This window comes from Tachysurus fulvidraco, chromosome 23, assembly GCF_022655615.1.
Source record: "Tachysurus fulvidraco isolate hzauxx_2018 chromosome 23, HZAU_PFXX_2.0, whole genome shotgun sequence".
NCBI lineage: Eukaryota > Metazoa > Chordata > Actinopteri > Siluriformes > Bagridae > Tachysurus > Tachysurus fulvidraco.
In genome coordinates this window covers 9,389,693-9,406,840 of record NC_062540.1, presented here as the reverse complement: position 1 = coordinate 9,406,840, position 17,148 = coordinate 9,389,693, and the positions used below count along the sequence as shown (strand labels likewise).

General features: G+C 37.6%; 1 protein-coding gene across 2 annotated transcripts in view; it reads right to left on the bottom strand.

The window, feature by feature from the left end:
- sulf2b (sulfatase 2b) overlaps window positions 1-17,148 on the bottom strand; it is a 133,073-nt gene that overhangs the window by 94,779 nt on the left and 21,146 nt on the right. For both annotated transcript variants that reach the window (XM_027144768.2, XM_027144769.2), the window contains exon 2: window positions 2,879-2,949. The gene's annotated coding sequence lies outside the window, so the exon portion shown is untranslated. The remainder of the gene's footprint in view (window positions 1-2,878; window positions 2,950-17,148) is intronic.

Genomic DNA, 17,148 nt, shown 5'->3' with positions numbered 1-17,148 from the left:
TCTCTCTCTCTCTCTCTCTCTCTCTCACTCTCACTCTCGCTCTCTCTCTTCTTGAAATATACCTCCAAATAGAAAAAAGTCAGATTCAGCCAGCCAGCCATCATTTTCCAGCTCATTTACACTGGTTATTGTACAGTTGAACCACAGCTACATGAGTAATTATGGTAATTAGGGCAGTTAGGCAGCTGTACACACATGCCCACATCTGTTTCCAGCTTCTGGATGACTTCTGTTAGCTACAGCTATGATAGTTGAATATGTAGACTGCTGCACACAATATAAGACAGCACTGTTGGGGTAAAAGGGTATGATGCAAGACACTGCAGCCACACACGATACAAAGCACAACATAGCAAGGATAAAACATGGTTGATAGTGTAACATAGTGTGTGTAGTGTATATAGATGTACTAACACTCTCTGTATTAACTTAACCCTGCTGGCCGAAGCTCTGCTGGTTTAATGGTGGTGCGTAGCAATGTCAGTTTATATGCGAGTGAGTGTGTGTGAGTGTGTGTGAGTGAGTGTGTGTGTGTGAGTGAGTGTGAGTGTGTGTGTGAGTGTGTGTGTGTGTGTGTGTGTGTGTGTGTGTGTGTGTGTGTGTGTGTGTGTGTGTGTGTGTGTGTGTGTGGGTGTGTGTGTGATAAAAAGAGTCTGCAAGGCTTAATCACTTTGCACCATCCACCAATCATCAGGACAGGGGACCGTTGATGGATCTGCATTGTATGTGTGTGTGCCTGCTTATGTGGAGGCTTGATGGATCAGTTCACTAACAAAGTGTAGCAATGACACTGCACTCTGCATTAGCGCTTGAATCCATCAGAGACAAACAGGTTTAAATCTGTGTGTGGAAGACATGCTTTTCCTTCATCAGAATGAATCTGTATTTAAATGTCCAATCACATTTATTTCACATAAAGCTCCCTAGGCTATCCAGGACCTCTATCCTGGTGCTGCATGTCATTTAATAATCAATTAGGCCACGGTTTTCTTTCGCATGTAGCCTATACTGCTTAGTGTGATTAAGCTAGTAATACCTAAGTGATGGAGTGTGCATTATTACATTTCTGCACCTGCGTTTCCAGGCTTGGTTTTACACATTGCCTCATGAATAACCTGCAGCACCTACAGGCAATTTTTTTACACAGCTTATGAGAAAGTTGTTTACAGCTGCTTTCTTGCCTTTGCCGACAGCCATTAGATCTGGGCACAACCTGCACTGCCGGCATCATCTCTACAGCCAGCGTAACTAGGCAACACTGTGAACACACACTGAGCGAAACGAGATCCAGAGATCCAGCCCTGAGTTACCTCTGACACACCCATGTGTGTAATTAGAGAATGATGTAATAAAATGTATGTGTTTGTAAATGTTTTACAGTCTGGGTTTAAATTCAATCGGTTGAACAGAAAAGGGCGACATTTGTCAACCTTTCCTCTATCTACTTGATTATGTTAAATTACTTCTGTACTAAGACATTTCATCTAAACTTCATTAAAACGAAAATGAATATTTAATCCACTGTTATAATAGAAGTCTAAGAGACAGCCAGTAAATATTTATGTGAATATATTCTGTGTTCTCTAGACTATTTATAACATTTTACCATTTGAGTATACATTCTGTGAACCGTGCATCATTTTCCTCAACTGGTGGAAAGATGCTAACGTCAATGTTCGTTTTGATCGTCAGGCGTCTGCACAGATTCCTCTGCTCCTTCCTGCTTAGGATGCTCAAGAAAGAGTCTCTAAACTAAACTTTGGAACTTTTGAAGTTCACTTTGTATGAAAAAAAGTGGCCAAATGAAACCAAAAGCCCACCAAGTTGAATGCTAAATTACTTCAGTAAAGACAATAATCTAACAGGAATCGTTCATTTTAAAAGACTGTGAATGATGTGTCATCGATTCATATAAAATCTCAGCAGCAGTGATGGGGCTGCTTTAGCTTGGACAGTACAATGCAAACATTCAAGGAATTCTCAATAGCAGCTTTAGCTCTTTTAGTAGATTTTGTGAAAAGTGATTGCTGAGCTTCTTTTCTCTTGTATTTTGCTTTTGGGCGGGAATGAGTCTTGAATGAATTTCAATTTCAGATTGTTAGTGGTGTGATGGAGCTCCTAATTATCCCTTTTCAACAACGTTAAAGTCTGGTGACATATCAAGCAGACAGTTTTTCTTTCACCACAGTAAAAGCAAATTAGTTCTTCCATTTTCTCCTTTTTTCGTTGTTCAGCCATGGTTTTCTGAACAGAGTTCACTCATTAGCAGTGCACATATGGAGATGGTGTTAGTCAGCTACATAGCTTAACAGCCGGTTCAGGTGTCGTTAAGTCTTGTATTCCCTGGGCTGCTCCGTGCCCATTATTATACACCATGAAATAAAATATAGTGTCTTATACTTAACAAAGTGTGTGTGCCCTGTGATGGGTTGGCACTCCGTCCAGGGTGTATCCTGCCTTGATGCCCGATGACGCCTGAGATAGGGTCTCCCCGTGACCCGAGAAGTTCGGATAAGCGATAGAAAATGAATGAATGAATGAATATTTAACAAAAGCCCAACCAGCAAATATTTTTGATTGCACTCGTGCTTTTTTTTTTTAATTTTATGCTGAAATCTGTTTAGATCTTGAACAACACATGGGTGCTTATAACTGACTGGTAGACTGCAATCGACAGGTAGAATACCAGTGATTTAAACTGATCTTCTATTCTCTGGAAAGTGTATTAAATAAAAATTCTAGTCTGTGTTATTGGTATAGACACTACAACAGCAATAGATAAAGATTAAGCTGGAAAAACAACACTGGAGTGCTACTTTAAGGAAAGAGAGGAATATGTGGCAAGGCACCTGTTAAATTATGAAAGGAATCAGCTTACCTGATGGAGAATGACAGCAGTCTGTGTGCAACCTGTGTGCAGCCTCATCCACTTTACGCAGCTCTTCTACACTGTAATAAAAAAGAACAGCAATGAGACTGATTGAACACAACACACATGTATACATACATACAAACATACATATAAACACACAGCTTCCTGACCCCTAAACAACAACATAGAAATGATTTCAGGTCTAATTCAACACACACACACACACACACACACACACACACACACATATCCAGATGCACACAGACACACAGCTGCATCTAATCTCTTCCTATGAATGTTAGCAGAGTAACAGATGTAAAGCCCTGCGCATACATTAGGAATGCAACATACATCACTGAGTGACCTTCACCCAGAGCCATAATCAAACCTGTGTGTGCGCTTGGGAGTGTGAGTGTGTGCGTGTGTGTGTGTGTGTGTGTGTGTGTGTGTGTGTGTGTGTGTGTGTGTGTGTGTGTGTGTGTGTGTGTGCATAATCTTCCCAGTGTCCCATTCATTTTCTCACAAATTTACTCAAGTATCTTTCCACACAGAATAGATCAGAAAGGACTCATCAAAGAGCTTCCTATTAGGAATACTCAGACAGGACAGGCTGAGAAAGGAACGGCCTGCACACACTTTCTTTTTTTTTGTTGTCAAACTCTCTGAAGGCAGTCAGAACAGGGAGCGAGTGTCTCCTCTCTGTAGCTGAAGTAGGTCTTAGTTAAATATGCATGAAGAAGGTGACAAGGTCCACTTACTTCAATCTGATTCACAGAGTCTCTTTCCCTCAGCAAGGTGACATAAAGTTCTGCACATATAATTAATGAACTCAATGAATATGTATTGCAGAGCTCTGTTGGGCAGGTGAAGGGTATTTCACTATAGATAACACACATTTCCATTTTTCTGAGCACTGGATAAAGGGTGGATTAAAGCACTCACATGTGGCACTTAAACCTGCCCACAGTGTGGAAGTGAGCATGTAGCACATTGCTATAGCACATCTGTTCACCATAACACAGTCACCTTAATCCTGTGAAGTCTTTGAATATGGCAGTCACATTTGACATCAAGTGTCTTGTTAAGGGATCTTACAATTAACAGGAAATACAGTACACTATAAAAAGGGCTTTTTGAGGTCATAGTGTTTACGAGGGAGAGTCGCAAAACACTTGCATCTGCAGGCCCACTGGCCACCATCCTTAACCGCAAGTCACTATCAATTACACATAAACGCATACACATGCACACTGACATCCATCCACACGCTCATTTACAACACTTACATGCTACAAAAATAAACTGAGAAAGGTTGCCAGATAGCATTTATCTGAAGTAAGGTAATGTGAAGTATTTTTTTTTTTAAATAGAATGCAATACTACTTCTACAGAACTATATGTTGTATATTGTAACAGTATATTACAGCATTTTATTTAACAGTATATTACAGTGTTTTATTAAATAATGAAGAGCTAACTTTAATTATGACATTTCAGATTCAAATGAATTTTTTTATATAGCACTTATTCCCATGTTCCCAGTATGGAAACAGAAGAGAGAAAGAAAAAATAATCATAAATATACATATATAATAATAATAATAATAATAATAATAATAATAATAATAAGAAGAAGAAGAAGAAGAAGAAGAAGAAGAAGAAGAAGAAAAAATAAGAAGAAAAATTAAATAAATGAATACATACATTTAAAGTTTAAAATTAATTTTTAAATATTAATTACATTTATAATTACATTAAAATATTAATTATAATTATTTTATATACTATATATCTATCCCTATAGACATGAGTCTAATGAATTCATGCATGAATAGAAATCAGCCTAAATATATGTTAGTTAATGTATTATGGGATAACGTTGTAAATGCCAAGTTAATGTAGGGGTAAAATTAATTGAACATGCTCTCTGAGAGGCTTAGTGGTTAGCACGTTCGCCTCACACCTCCAGGGTTGGGGGTTCGATTCCCGCCTCGTGTGTGTGGAGTTTGCATGTTCTCCCGTGCCTCGGGGGTTTCCTCCGGGTACTCCGGTTTCCTCCCCCGGTCCAAAGACATGCATGGTAGGTTGATTGGCATCTCTGGAAAATTGTCCGTAGTGTGTCATTGCGTGAGTGAATGAGAGTGTGTGTGTGCCCTGCGATGGGTTGGCACTCCGTCCAGGGTGTATCCTACCTCGATGCCCGATGACGCCTGAGATAGGCAAAGGCTCCCCATGACCCGAGAAGTTCGGATAAGCAGTAGAAAATGAGTGAATGAATGAGTGCTCTCTGAGAATGAATATGAATTGTATCATTTAAAATTGCTTATATTATCTGCCATATGCAGCTGTGTACACAAAAATCATTGGATGGCACATGATTCCTTTCATGACTGACACTGATCCTCCTTATTGAATGTAGAAAGACGCACTAATAATAAACACCAGTAATTTAATCTCATCATGCTTTAATTCTCCATCTGTTTCTATTCCAATCTTATTGTAGTATTAGTACATGTTCTGAGTGACTCGGACCCAGGGCTCTGCTCCTTTACCCACAAGAGTGAGGTGAATACAGTGACATTTATTCATTTAGCAGATGTTATTATCTATTAAGATTTTAAACCAGCATATTTACCCCTACAAGCCAGCATTAGTAGTTTGCGTAATACAGTGTTCCTAATAAGTGTACTTTGCGATAAGGTCTGAGGTGTGTAAATGTAGTAAACTGGTGATTTGAAACAGTTGTGTGTAATTAGAAATATAGTTACAATAATAATACTGTATGTTTTGCTGTCAACAGAGAATGCTATGAAGTAAAGTATAACCTGTCAGGACGGTTAGGATTTTTCCAGAATACCTGGCAGGCTACTGTATAATTGTAAAACACATTTAAAGTATCTTGCTTTCTTGAACACAATATTAATAATACTAATTAATACTAATTCTTTATATTCCTTCTGTAGGACATCTATATGTAATGAATTTCGAATATGTTACACAATATCACACTGAAACAGTCAGTGAAAAAGATTTTTATAGCAGTGATGATCCTCTACAGAGCATAAGACTCTTACAGCGTTCACCAACTACTGCACAAATCTCCCTTTCCACTTATAGGGCATATGTGTAACAGATACAATAGCTTTTAATTATTGCTCTGGGATCAGCTCGTTTTACCCCCTAGCTGTAATCTTACCCGCTGCAGGAGAAAACAAAACCCTGATGTGGCATTGCCTCAGCATTACCTGAGAACACCATGTATTACACTGAGCAACAGTAATTACCTGCTCTGCAACCTGAATCAAATACAAAAACAATGACCGCAGAAGGAGTCCGGACATGCAGTTATGATATAAATGCACCCCTTCCATCCCATCCACACCTCTCATTTCCTGCTCTGCTAACACAGCCGCTCTGTTGCATTTCCTGCACCACCGTTTGAATGGCAGCATACATAATGTAGCAGTTAGGAGCACCACAGCCCTGATAACCAGAACCATTTTAAACCATCTTTGCTACTCAACCCCCCCTTTTTTAGGAATATTATTTGTTGTTATGTGTCTTTACTGATTGCAGTGGATTATGCATGCTGCAATCTGATTGATTGAGTAATACTATCTTTCTCTTGTTAAAAAATCTTATTAAACATGTGGGGTTTTTCCACAATGACAATATCTAACATTTTTTGATAAGTCTTTAATTATATAAAGTTGTATATAGCTATAAACTATGGGGCTTCATAGCACATTCATAAGCATTGCATAGTTTTTGTAAAAAGCAGTGCAGGATGATTAAAGGATGAAAGAAAGGCTGATGTCAGGGTGTGAGGTAGTATGATTGGTGTAGTATGTGATTTTCTCTGTACGAGAATCCTCAATTAGCATCATGTCTAGATGTTTGCTAGAAGATTGCTACTGTAAATTATTAAAGTTATATATTTCATTTTAGTAAGACATCAGCCATCTATGAAATATCCTTTCTATTCATTTAGATGACAAAGTGTTGTACTTGCTGACAATTTGTTATACATTTTTATTTGATGATGTGATATGCATACATTCTGCTGATATAAAACTTCCAAGTTAGGGTTTGAACCACACATGGAGCCACTTGATTTGCATTTATATTTATGTACATTATGCTTATGTACTGTAGTGTACTGTATTTTTTAAACAGAATGCAACGCTATATTTACTGTACAGGACAACATATCGGTAACATGTTTCGTATTTAGGTAACATTTACATTAACATTACATGAATAATCATGCATTAATACCTAATTGGTTATGAACTAAAGATTAGTTAAGACATTGCAGACTCATATGTACTACTCAAGAACTAATAAAGAGCTAAACTTAACTATGATGTGACTCCTAGGAATTCATGCATTATTAAAAACCAGATTAAGTAAGTGCATGTTTGTTAGTTAATAATTCAATTAACACTTAGGAGTAAAAATAAAACGTGCTCTATAAGAAAGAATATGAATTAAATGTGCATCATTTTAAAATTGTTTAAATAATTTGCAATTATAATATAATAATATGCAACTGCATACACCAACATCATTGAATGGCTCTAGATGCTTTCATAATTTAGAGGAAATCATCACCACTATTACATGTCTGTGAGTCGCAAAATATGTGAAAGTCTAGGATTAGCAATTAATTGAAGGCAAATTAGTGTCAGATGCTTTCAGTCATGTGTGATTGAGTGTCCTGTTTTATTTAAAGAACAGGGATCTGTCATAGTCTTCAAAACGACATAATAGTGAACAAAGAGTTGTTGATGCTCCTCAGGCTTCAAACGATTACAAATCCATCTCTTAAAAGTTTGGAGTCCACCAATCCAAATTCAGACAGATGTGCACAGATGGAAATTCAAGACCTTTCTAACTCTCATTCCAAGTAGTCAACCTAAAAAAATAAGACATGCAATACTCCAATGTCATAAAGGAATGTGGGATAACTGCTGAGCAACTAAAGGTCTCTCTAATATTGGCTAATGTTAATGTTCCTGAGTCCACCATCAGCAAACTCTTGGGGAAAATTGTTTTGTGGACACAAACCAGAACACAGCATTATGATTGGAGAAAGTGACACACTGCTTTCCAAACCTTATACCACCTGTGCAACATGGTGGTGGTAGTATCATGGATGGCTTGGGCCAGATTTGCTGCATCTAGGCAAGGGGGCTTGCCATGATTTATAGGAGAATTAATTCTGAATTATACAAGCAAATTTGAAAGTAAAATGTCAGGAAACAGACACATGTCTGTGAACTGAAACTCAAGAGAAAGTGGACCATGCAGCAATAAAACAACCATTTACACACATTCAACAAAAGAATGAATATTGTGGAATAGCCATGGCAAAAACCTGAACATAATCCAGTAGAAATGTTGCCTACGTAAGGAAACTGATGTGAGCAAACTGCTGATTCTGTACTGAGGAATGAGCTAAAATTCCTCCAAGCCGATGTGCATGTCTGATCAATAGTTACCTGAAATATTTAGTTGTGGTTGCTCAAGAGACTCACACCAGATACTGATGTAAATACATTTGCCACACACAGATATGATAATCTTGTATCATTTGATCAGTAAATAAACGATAAAATATAATATATAAGCTCATTTGTTTAATTTTTCAGTTCTTTTTGTCTACTTTTAGGAATTGTCTACTATGTGAAAATCATATTTATGCAGAAATAAAGACAATTCTAAAAGCTTCACAAGCTTAAATTTCCCTGCTACAAACCACATTTATCAACTAGATTTGTAAGGTTTGTCGCAACAAACTTTGATGTTGGAAGTATTCGCAAAGGCCGGTGCTTTTTGGAGGCGAATGGACATAAGGGTTAGTGTTACTTTTGGAAGCAAGTAGACAGAAAGCTAGGGTGCGAAAACATTTGGAAGTAAGTGGAGATGAGCATGTGACGTCATCCAAATACTCTTGAGGAAGTTCCCTACATTGGGCTGAGTGTTTTGATATGTCTCATGTAAATGTTGTGCTAATTACTTTTTTTCATGTGACATCACGTGACATCATCAGAATACCCGTGAGGAACTTCCCATCATTGTTCTGAGTGTTTTGATATGTCACATGTCCATGTTGTAAAAAGTTTTTTTGATTTTGGGGCTGTGGGACAACCGAAAGGCCAGTCGGTACACCAATTTAAAACTTTGTTCAGAGTATCACCCTAGAGCTGGCCGAGTTTGGTGTTGATAGTTCGAAAGCTTGCCGAGTTATAAACCTCCAAATTTTATAATGGGAGTCTATGTGGAAAAAAGGCCAATTTGAGACCCGGTACCGGAAGTACTGTAACTCGGGTCGCTTAGAGAAGTAATAGCAACAAACTTCAGACCAGGGTCTACAACATATCTGAATTTGGTGCATGTGGCTCGAAAGCCCTAGGAGGAGTTACTCTTGATAAATTTTTGTCTAAGCTTAAATAGGAAAACAGAATGTTGGCTTCTACAAAGCCAACATAATTAAGCAAATTTATTATATTAGACTTCGATCACATTCCTGACTATCACGATGCACTAGCATAGCCTTGACAACATTGAGTGACTGACTCAGTGGAACAATAATAACTCAAGAAAATGAACTGAAATGTGCTCAAACAAAGCATTTATTGAATATGGATTCATGACAATAAATAACGAGGATATACGAAAACAATTTTTTCATAGTGCAAAAATAGAACATACAGCTATTTTTTTTTTGCATTCCCTGAAAATCTGCTCTGTATCTGAAATTGAACTGGGAACTCAAAAAGCGAATAATAATACTCAACAGGTTGTTGTGGTACATGAAGTATAACATGTTTTAAGCTTTATTGGAAAATACTCAACATCCTAGTGTGTGGCAACAATAACTAAGATCACTTTGGGGTATAACACACCACCCTGACATGGATTATTTTCCTACAACATCACAGTCTTTTGTGGTTTGTTTCTTACATAACATTCTAAGCTGAGTGTGACAGAAGAAATGAGACACACCCATTAAACACACCTCCTGTCTCTTTTAAATGATGTGCCAAGAAATGTAAGCTCTCTCTTTTTACAGAATTATCCTTTTTTTCTCAGTGTGTTGTTCCTGTGGTTAGCATTAGCATTAACATATACTGCATTTATTCTGAATGAAGCATGTGAAAGCAATTTGAACCTCGGTGTCATGTCACATTTCTTCACAGGCTCTTTACCAATGCAGCCGACAAGACATGGTTGCCACTATACTCAGTTCCTTTGTTCTGTGGCTTTACATCAATAAGCCTATTGATTTCCCGTGATTTTCAGGTCTCCAAATTTTCCCAGGCTTCTGGTCCTGTCAAGCTTTGATATTCTTGTTTTTGTATTCTCTTTCTCTGGTTTTGACCGATTTAAACCGTCCATATGCTATTTTTCCATTTTGTTGTTGTGATTTTCATAATACAATTGACAAGAGTCAAAGATTCTGGACCTCAGTAAATCTAATTTGTTGTTCTAAATATCATTTTGTGCTTCTGTTCACTTTTTCTATAACCACAACTAAAGTTACATGTCTGTCTTTCGATCAAAGCTTTCAAGGTTAATCAGAAAATCTCAAAAACTGCTAATCTAAAAGACAAGCTAAGCATGAAGTGATTATGTACTGTAGCGGATATTATTACCCAACAAAAAATTTTAAAAAATGTAAAAAAAGAAAGAAGGAAATACTGCTCAGTTTAATGCACAATGAATTCCAAAAGAAATTCATGAAACTTTTCTTTGTTGATATGGAGACACTAAAAGGGGGCTGTTACTATTATGACTACTGTGAATGCTTTGCTAATTGCTTCCAATGAGCCATGAAAAATTACCTTAAAAACATTAACACGTGCTTGCTTGTCAGCCCAATTAGCATCACTGTGCCCTGTTGTTGACCTTGTTCTTCTTTGCGGAATCCTGTAATACTTATCATCTTATAGCTAAGGGCATCTTTTCAATTTTGTAACCTAGACATGCTTCTTTTGCTCGGTGGCATGAGACCTGTCCTACTCAACTTACTAAACCAGCTGAACAAAAAGCTCAATTTAAAATCCAGTGCAGTAACAACTGCTGAGTAAAGACATGTAGGGATGAAGTGCTTATTACGAATGTCAGTGTGCACTGTTCAACGTTAGTTGCAATGCACTGTCTATATATCTGTAAGTATAATAGTATTTGAAGAGTTACAATAACGAAACTGAATGGAGAATACAGTGAGCCTGAGATCTCTCTGTGGATTTAAAGTTGCTATGTGATGCTACTGTAGAGGTTTTGCTCTGGAGGATTTGTAGTGGTTTCTCCTTGTTCACAGAAGTTAGCCCATAGCCAGAGAGCTGCCTTGGTCCACTAATGATGTCTCCAGTGTCTGTCCAAGACTTTAATCTGTTGTGCTACCAGAAAGAGCACCTTCACTCCGGCCTCCTGTTCCTAACACTGTTCCTTTAAAAAAAACAGCCAAGATAGGTCCCACAAGACTAAGGCACTCACACAAACAAGCCTAGTACTCCAGAGGTACATCACTCATGGGAACAGCATTACAACAGCTTTTGCCTGTGCATGCTTCTTATACTGTACCAAAGACACCGTTTTTCATTATCTCCTACACTAAAAAATAAACTTCAGTGCTTACTAAATGTTAATGTTGTTTCAAACTCAAAAATATGTAGAGCAGTTTTTGAATGCGTATTCCCCATGCCTGTGTTACCAGTGAATGCAAAACAGAAGTGAGGAATTAATAGAAACACCCAACTAATGCATGTTTGTTTATTTCTTTTAGTGAGTGGTGCTGAGGCACAGCAAGTAAGAGATGTGCAAGCTTCAGGCAGGAGTAGGCATGTGGTTTGAACTGAGACTCATTAGACTACAGATTAGTGTGTGTGTGTGTGTGTGTGTGTGTGTGTGTGTGTGTGTGTGTGTGTGTGTGTGTGTGTGTGTGTGTGTAAGTCAGAAAGAGAGGGAGGTGGATATATATTTTTACAGGTCATAATCAGTTCTGTCAAAGGATCTGTCCAGAATGTCAATTAAATACGCTTCTCTTTCTTATGATTAACGCACACACATGCACACACACACACACACACACACACACACACACACACACACACACACACACACACACACACACACACACACACACACACACACTGTTTCTCTTTTATTTTCTCTTCTCCTCTTTACATTCTGTGTATGTATGTGTGTATGCAGAATAATGGAATGCCAAGCTAAATTTTGTTTTAAATGACCTTAAAAAATGAATAAGCAAATATAAGTAAATTCAGGGAGCAAACATTAAGGATGCTGACAGAAAATTAATGACATCCCCCAGTCTTTTCTTCACTCCTCATTTATTTTTTTTTATTTTTTTTTTTTTAGACGTGATTGGTGTATGAATGACATCCGCAGTACTTGATTTGTAAAAGATGCAGGGGCAAAGCTGCCTCATCAAGTCAGGTCTCTATGCAGTCAGGAAGGAAAAATAGAGAGAAAGAAAGAAGGAAAGATTGGGTTATTGTTGAAAGCAAAAAGTAGGACGGAAGAAAATTATAATGCAGAATACGTGATATATATATATATATATATATATATATATATATATATATATATATATATATATATATATATATATATATATATATATATGAGAGAGAGAGAGAGATACAGTAGATAGATATGAAGTGAGGGAGACAAAGCTGTCAAAATTACCGTACCGTAGATTTTTCTCCCAACAACAGCACAAAATATACTGATGTCTTGTTGGCCTGCTATCAGCAGTATAAAATGGAAGAGCTGCTCATTTTTTTGTGACTTACAGGTAAAAACCTACATTCGCACTTGTTCTAACTGTGCAATCCGGTGACAGAAGGAAGAAACCTGAAATAAAGTCTTATTGGGAGATTACACAGGAAAACAATGTGCCATTCTGTGCATCTGAGAAAAAGTGAGAATTACTGTAGATAATTGCATGATCATAAATTCATAAATCATAGATATTCTATTTGTGACACAGGGCAGTGCATTTTTGTGGTTATGTGAACAAATATACTGTAATTGTCATTTCCTCACAGCTACAGCTTTTTCATTCATATAAATCCAAACTCCACTCATTTCTAAAACGTACTTACATCTTTTGAGACATGGAATTTATATACACACATCTCAGCTGATGATTCCATCCATGTTGTCTTCATCATGGAAATCGAAAGGCCCTACAGCCTACAGACTAAATCAGTTAAACCTTTATGCTAGGAGGTGAGCCACTAGAAATGAGACTTTAAAAGGTGACGTTAGACAATCAGACAGAATCTGAAGTATCTGCTCAAATTAGGTAGTAGATTTAGCTGAATGGCTCCTCAAAACCGAGCCTTTCTTGGCAGCATTTGATCACTAGATGAAGCCAAGAGGCTTTATTTATTTATATTTTCCATCTATTATTGTCCATCTATCTTTTCATACAGTGGACCCAATATCCCCACCCCGTAATTTGCAAACCCATCAGTCAGTCAGTCTCTCTAATTCTCCACTTGACCATAAACGACCCTGAATTCCAAGATTTTTATTCACCAGGCTTTAAAACCTCCACCACACCTACTTCCCAACCTCTTTATGGCATGATGCCCTTAAAACAAAGGGTTGTTGCTGTTACATTTTGCTGTTACATCTCTACTCTATTAAATCAAGAAACAAATGAATTCAGTTTGTTTTGGTTCACACTTTTTTCAGAATGAGATACAGAAAGGAAAAAATGATAATGATTGACAGTAGCAAGAATGACACTGATTATTTTATAGATAATGACATTTACAAGCTAAGAAATCCTGCTGTTGTATGCAGTGCTTGTAGTAAAAATAAATAAATAAGTACCAGCACTCAATTTTTGACATGTTGGTCTTCAGACTCAGTAGAAATTTTGCGTAATGATAAAATAAACTTACTTACCATACTAAATATATTAAATACTAATGAAGAAACATACTAATTATTGGCAAACATACTAAATCTTTAGTTAATAATATCAATAGTATTGAGTTGTAATTGAGAGGAGAGCAAGCAGAGATAGGTGGTGGTGTTGGGCGGATTTGTTATTGAAGGTAATCATGTACAAATTCAATTTAATCAGGAGCCAGTGAAGAATACTTTTATTACTAGTTGTATTAATGTATACCTCTTCCACAGGATACACAACAATATCTATTTTTAAGGTAACAATTCGATATTTGATAACCACTGAATCTGCTATGATGCAACACGATACGATATGATTTGATTTAAAAGCTTTTGATCGATATGTGGCAACTTTGTTAAGAATCTGAATTAGACCTACCGGTAAAACATGAATGATAATAGCATACAGAAGGACTATTTTAAGTATCAGAGTTATGGGGAAATTTCCTTGCTAGCATATTTTCACAACATTTTTTTTGCAAATCAAATTTAAATGTGTAATTTTGTACACTACTTTTATTCATTGTTTTTCCATGATAATTCTTTTTTGATTAATTTTAATCAATATCCCTAATGCAGCCAAATAAATTTCAAACGTTACCTTTTCATCCAATCTTTCAATCATTTCACATGTCATCTCATCATATTAGCTATTTGACTCCATCCCTCCACGTTCTTGTTGCAGAAAATCCTGGAGCCTATCCTAGCAGACTTACGGCACAAGGCATGGTTCACCCCAGACAGGTTGCTAGTCTATTGCAGAGCACAATCACACACTCTCACACACCCATTTAGACACTACAGGCAAGTTAGGCCACGTTCACACTGCAAGTCTTAATGCTCAATTTGGATATTTTGCTTAGATCTGATTTTATGTTTGGCTGTTCACATTAAATTTTAAAATGTGGCCTATATCAGATACCAGATGTGAACTGTTTGCTGTTTCGAACGGACCCGCATGCACAAACGAACAATAACAATGACGTCACACGCAGCACGCCGTTGCGCTAAAAAGTTGGCGAGGTTATGGAGGAAGTATTGTATCATCTGGTGCAAGCAAACATATCATGTAATGCTATAATGTGATGTATTCAATGCAAACATTATGAGCTGGTTCACGTAACATCTTTATATAACACTCTTAACACACACACACGTTAAAAGTCACGTTTTCACCGGCGCATAATTGTGACGAATGTCGATGTAGATTGACGTAAAAGTCGCATCAAATCCACCTTGGTTGTTCACACTGCGGCCACATTGGAAAAAATCAGATTTGGGTCTGATTCAGGACCACATATGGAAGTGGCCCAGATTTGAGTGTTCACACTACTCCTGAAGCAGTCTGACCTGGTCACTTGATCCCAAAAAAATCGAATTTGTGCCACTTTTACCTGCAGTGTGAACATGGCCTTAGAGATCAGCCTACAATGCATGTCTTTGGACTGGTGGAGGGAACTAGAGAACTCCAAGGAGACCTCTGAAGTATGAGGAGGACCTGCAAACTCCACACACACTATTTGACTATTTCCCTCTTTCTAGAGCAGTGCATACCAGGCCACTAACACTTACACCAATACTAGCCCATAACAGTCCATCAATCACTGTGTTTCTGCTACAGATCCTGATGGTATAGAATAGCTCATTTCTATTTGATAGATGACATTGTTCTCTAATACAGTAGAGTGAATGGTAGAATGGCTGTAAAATGTATACATAAACCCAGAGTCTGAAAAACACGTATTTTATTCTATTTCAAAATAGATTCTCTTAAAAATAGATCTTTTCCATTTTGAAATTGCATGCTTCTTGTAAACTACTGCCAGTGAAGACACATATGTAATTACTTTGTATTATATCTGTACTTATGTTCGACATGAATATCATGAAATTTGCAGGAAAGACTGAAGAAGAAATGGAAAATTAAGAATAAAAGGGATGATACTCACTCACTCATTTTCTACCGCTTATCCGATCTACCTCGGGTCACGGGGAGAATGTGCCTATCTCAGGCGTCATCGGGCATTGAGGCAGGATACACCCTGGACGGAGTGCCAACCCATCACAGGGCACACACACTCTCATTCACTCACACACTACGGGCAATTTTCCAGAGATGCCAATCAACCTACCATGCATGTCTTTGGACCGGGGGAGGAAACCGGAGTACCTGGAGGAAACCCCCGAGGCACGGGGAGAACATGCAAACTCCACACACACAAGGCGGAGGCGGGAATCGAACCCCGACCCTGGAGGTGTGAGGCGAACGTGCTAACCACTAAGCCACCATGCCCCCTAAAAGGGAAGATATTTGGCTATAATAGTGACTAAATGTGTGATTGAATCTGACAGTTAATCTCAGTTCTCACCGAGACTCTTTCACATCATGTAGGTTCTGAGAGATGTGTTCACATCCTAATGTCAATATGACAGAACAAATATTCTGTCACTAACCAACTGCGCAAAACACAATAGCAAAACTGCTCAGTTTTTTTATGCTACATTTTTCTCACTTGCACATAGGAGTGATGCATACTATATGGAAATTTATGTAAATGTCACACTTCCATTTCAATATACTGTAACTGCAGAGCAAAAAGCGGGGAAATGGAATGGTCAAAAAGCCCTGAAAAAAAGAAGACAGTGCCAGCCTACACTGCATAGACTAATTCATCAATTTATTACTCTCCTTGGTGGTAACCATTTCCTACAATGCCAGTCTGCAAAAAAAAAACTCCTGTTGCAATAAATAATAATAACATTCATGTCATAACCATTGATTCACAAAACACCTGCCATGACAAAAATCGAAATGAAAGGGAAAAACACCTCCCTTCTGATACAAGCACAATCATTTGCCACCTCTGGGACCCTGGGCTTTTTAATAATAGACATTTTTTTATGAGCAGCTGAAAGTCAGTCATCACTTTTAAATACTAGCAGCTTGGTAATGACTAGAGGGGAGAAGAGGGCTTGCGTGTCTGCTGAGTCAGATCTGCTGCCTTGCGGGAATGACACACATACACACAAACACACACACACACATTTGCTTTATTTAAGACAGACAGAAAGGAGAAATTGGTTAGACTGTGAGTAAGCAGCAAAAAGACGGAGATGGAGGACAGCAAGGGAAAAAAAAGAAAAAAGAAATGGTTTATTTAATTTCCTCATCAAGTCTCTGCACAGACTTGCAGAAAGTGTGCGAGTTCGAGAAAAAGAGACAGAGAAAGAGAGCGAGGAATAGAACGATAGAGGGAGAGATCATGTTTCTACTAAGTTTGTTCTGCACATTTTTGCTATTAATGTATGTGCTTTCA